The sequence below is a fragment of the Lutra lutra genome, chromosome 6 (assembly GCF_902655055.1).
Source record: "Lutra lutra chromosome 6, mLutLut1.2, whole genome shotgun sequence".
Classification (NCBI taxonomy): domain Eukaryota; kingdom Metazoa; phylum Chordata; class Mammalia; order Carnivora; family Mustelidae; genus Lutra; species Lutra lutra.
The window spans coordinates 96,872,129-96,876,532 of record NC_062283.1 but is presented as its reverse complement, the minus strand read 5'-3'; positions in this window follow the sequence as shown (position 1 = coordinate 96,876,532).

Genomic DNA, 4,404 nt, shown 5'->3' with positions numbered 1-4,404 from the left:
TCCCAACATCCACACATGATCTTCTTCGCCGCCCCCGCCCAACCCCGCCCCAGCCCCGGGAGCCACTCTCTACTTCTCCTCCTTCCTCTTTGGCCATTCTTTCTCAGACTTCCTTTGTGATTCTCCATTATCCTCAATACAATGAAATGGTCGTATTCCCAAAGATCCCAGTTTTCTTCTTATATTATTTGGTGGTTAAAATCACCCCATCTTATGCTTCTATATATTGTGTGTATTTTGTTGATTTCCAAATGCCCACTCCTGACCTGTGCTCTGAACTTTAGACTGTTACACCTACCACCTACTTACCACAGCTTAAACCAGACTCTCAATTACCACTCCAGAACTTGTTGTCCCGAAGTTTTCACCATCTCAACAAGTGTCATCTCCACTTTCTTGTCATTTAGACCCCACGGCCTGGAGCCATCCTTGGATCTGTTCTTTCTCTCACTCCCCATCTAATCCAGCCATGCTCTTCACTCCATATTATAAAAATATTTAAAATTGACTGCTGTGTGTCTGGTACTGATCTAAAAGCTGTAGATACATAGAGAATAAAGCAGACAAAATCTCTGCCCTCAGGTTCTGGTGACTTTTTTTTTTTTTTAGATTTTATTTATTTATTTAAGAGAGAGCATGAAAGCATGAGCAGTAGGGAGGGGCACAGGGAGAAGTAGGCTCCCCATTGAGGCAGGAGTCCAACGTGGGGCTCCATCCCAGGACCCCAGGACCACAACCTGAGTGGAAAGCAGATGCTTAACCAACTGAGCCACCCAGGTGCCCTTTAAAACAGATTGACAATCAAGCCTCCTTTCACCTCCTACATATGACCGCTATTACCACTTGAGACAACACCACCCACCTGTCACCAAATTATGGCAGGAGCCTCAGGCTTCCACTCCGTGTCCCCACCATCTCTTCTCATAGCAGCTGGAGTGATCATTTGAAGATATAACTCAGACCATGTTTTTTTCTCTGCACATAACCCTCCAATGGCTCCCTTGGGAGCCAAAGCCCACCATGAACAAAATCCAGAGTCCATAACAAAACCCACAAGGTTCTCTATGATCTTGGCCCTGCTATTGTTCCAATACCCACTAGCATCCTCTTCTCTCTGACTTTGCTATAGCCACACCAACCCTCTTACTTTTCCCCCTTGAACACCTTAAGCAGCTCACAACACAGGACCTTCGTTCTTGGGTCTTGGCATAGTCCCACACTTGAGATCTCTAAAATATCACCTAACTGCAGAGGCCTTCCCTGATCTTCAGTATACTATAGCATAGTTATCTCCACCACTCTCTCTTCCCCTTCCGTGTTTTAGATATGCATGTCTGTATGTACATCTTGTCAGTGTCCTCCATCTTGGAAGGCTAGCACTTTGTTTGGCTCACTGCTATACCTCCCATTTCCTGAAGCAGTGCCTAGAAAAGATCATGCACTCAATAAATATTTATCGAATTATCTTCAATCCTGACATTCTACAATCTGTTAATTTACAAGTATGTTGATCATCCTTTGGATGAAGGGTCTATATTTGTGAGTCAGCTTATACTAGATCCATGTGCCTGTTATTCTTGGGAGCAGGGAACCTGAGCTTCCCTGCGACCACATTAACATTCTGTTCTATCCAAATTAAGTGTAAACTTTCAAGCCTAAAAATTAAGTATCCCTTCTTTTTGTTGTGACTCATTTTCCATATTTGCTAAAGTGTTAAATAGGAAGCCTGTTATAAATAGGTGGTTACAAAGCCCCTGGGAGGTGGTACAAGTCATTAGCATTCAGTGGTTCATGGCTCTCTGTGTCAAATTAATCACCTCAAAATTAGGCGTGTGGATAAACTATGAAGCCGGGTGAACTATGAAGAAGGAAATAAATACATGCACTTTGATCCTTAGATAGTGAACTTTGTAGGACACCATTTCAATCCAGCAGAAGGCTAGAGCAGTTGAGAAATCATTATTTTTTTTTTAAAGATTTTATTTATTTATTTGACAGAAAGAGATCACAAGTAGACGGAGAGGCAGGCAGAGAGAGAGAGAGAGGGAAGCAGGCTCCCCGCTGAGCAGAGAGCCCGATGCGGGACTCAATCCCAGGACCCTGAGATCATGACCTGAGCCGAAGGCAGCGGCTTAACCCACTGAGCCACCCAGGCACCCGAGAAATCATTATTTAAAGGAGTCCATGTGGGGCACATGGGTGGCTCAATGGGTTAAAGCCTCTGCCTTCAGCCCAGGTCATGATCTCAGGGTCCTGGGATTGAGCCCCACATCGTGCTCTGCTCAGCAGGGAGCCTGCTTCCCCCACCCCCACCCCCCACACCCCACCTGCTTGTGATCTCTGTCAAATAAATAAATAAATCTTAAAAAAAAATAAAGGAGTCCATGTGCAGATACTCTCAGAAAAAAAAAAAATTACTTGGCGGGCCTGAAAAAAATTATAATTGAAATTTAAGAAAAGGTATCCATGCCATACGAGCACTGGTTGTTTATTCAGCTCCCACTACCTGACTTGACCTCACCTCCGCTCCAGCCACATGGAATCTTTTATCATTCTGTGTCTTCTTTGATAAATTTGAACATTTACATGAACTTGATCTGCCTCCTATGCTTGGTCTACCTTTGCCCTATCACCTAGGTCTTGCCAATTCTGGCTGTATGATCCAGTTCCAATATTGCCTTCTTGGTGAACTCTTTTCTGAGTTCTTTGTAGACTTAGTTGCTTTTTCTTCTCTGTTATATCTGTTGTACATCTGTCTGCCACAGAATCTGACTGCACTAACGTTCTTGTGACTTTACCTCATTTCTGTTAGCTTCTTGAGGATCAGAAATATCTTCATTATTGTTATACCTCCAGCATCTAACCTAATGTCTTCTAATAGTGATTATCTTCTCATAACTTGGCTGAAATTTTAAAAATAGCCTTAAGTATTATGAATTCTTACAAAAATCCTAGAATCTTAGATAATGCAAACTTGTTCATACAAAACAGGATACATCAGAGTAATCTCTTTTCCTACCTCAGATGCACAGACTACTATAATACAACCTTTTGTGTGTGCTACTGCATCCTTTAGTACCTTGTTCATAGTAATACAATTCACCTCTTTCTCTGCTGAAAAGCTCCAAAGATCATATTGGGAGCAATTCAGCCATCCTCCTAGGATTCTCCATTAAACAGGAAGGAAATGGTTATTTCCAGCTTGTTTTCTATCTTATGTTGGGCTTAGGATGAGCAAACTAAAGTACCAGCTCATGGAACCAGCTTACTCAACTATTCTCTAAGACCGAGCTAGAAAATAACTAGTTCATTTTGGTTTTATTTCCTCTTTAGAACTTCATTCCTAGTTTTTGTTCTTCTCTCAGTAATATCTAAGTATTGACCAAAAAAGTCTTAATTGCAATTCTCATTTATCACTGATTATTCTTCGAATGTCTTAGAAATAATTTCTCTTCTTTTTCTTCTAACAGCATGATGTGTTTTTTTTTCCTTTTTTTAACAAGGATTAAATTCTGTTTTATATTATTATTGCTATTATTAATTACTAGATTTTCAACTCTTGTGTATACCTATCAGCCTTTTTGTTAGATGTTTATTGACTTTGTTCCTGAAAGAAAAGTGGCTTAAGGGCAAGGGCTGATTTTTGTAAACCCCTGATCCTAGAAGATGCTTTGTCACGTAACTGCTGACTGTGGGCGAGCCCAATCTTGGATTCTTTTGAATCTTGATGAGACAGGAATTGCAGGACATAAAAACACTAAAAGAAAAATCTAGAAGGCTTACACTCTCCCTTTATTCCCCTGTAACCACCATGCTAAACACTACACAGCCGGTCCTTGCAATGTTTGCAGCCCCCTGCGGCAGGTGACATTCTTCTGCCTCCTCTGCTTCGGCTTCCGCTTCCGGGACTCAGGGTGCGTGATGCTGCTTTGGAAAAGAGGGAGTTGTTTTTGTCGTCATTCTGTAGTTTAAGCCCACAGGAAAGCCCACTAAGTGTTCCGGCAAAGATCGGGTGTTCTCCTCACTTCTATTTATGCTCCCCTGGGTAGAAGCTGGGCGTCCCTGGTAGCATGCAATTATAACTTCTGCTTGCCTTATTTGAGCTACAAAGAAACAAGCTTTTTAATATTTATAAAAATATAAAACACCAGCAGGCATGTTTTCTCCACAAAGGATCTTTACGCGGCTTTGCGACATTCCTTTTGCTTCCCTCACTGCAGATGGGTAGTCCAGCTCCCCAAGGGGGCGCGTGGACGTACCTGTTAACCTCCTGTGTTCCTGTGGAAGGGAAACCATTGTAGGGCCTGCTGGGGTCTTGGGTCCCATGGAGGGCAGTACCTTCCTGCTAGGACACTTGTTAAATATTGATAGAACTGGATTTTTGTTCTCTTCATACCCTCACTC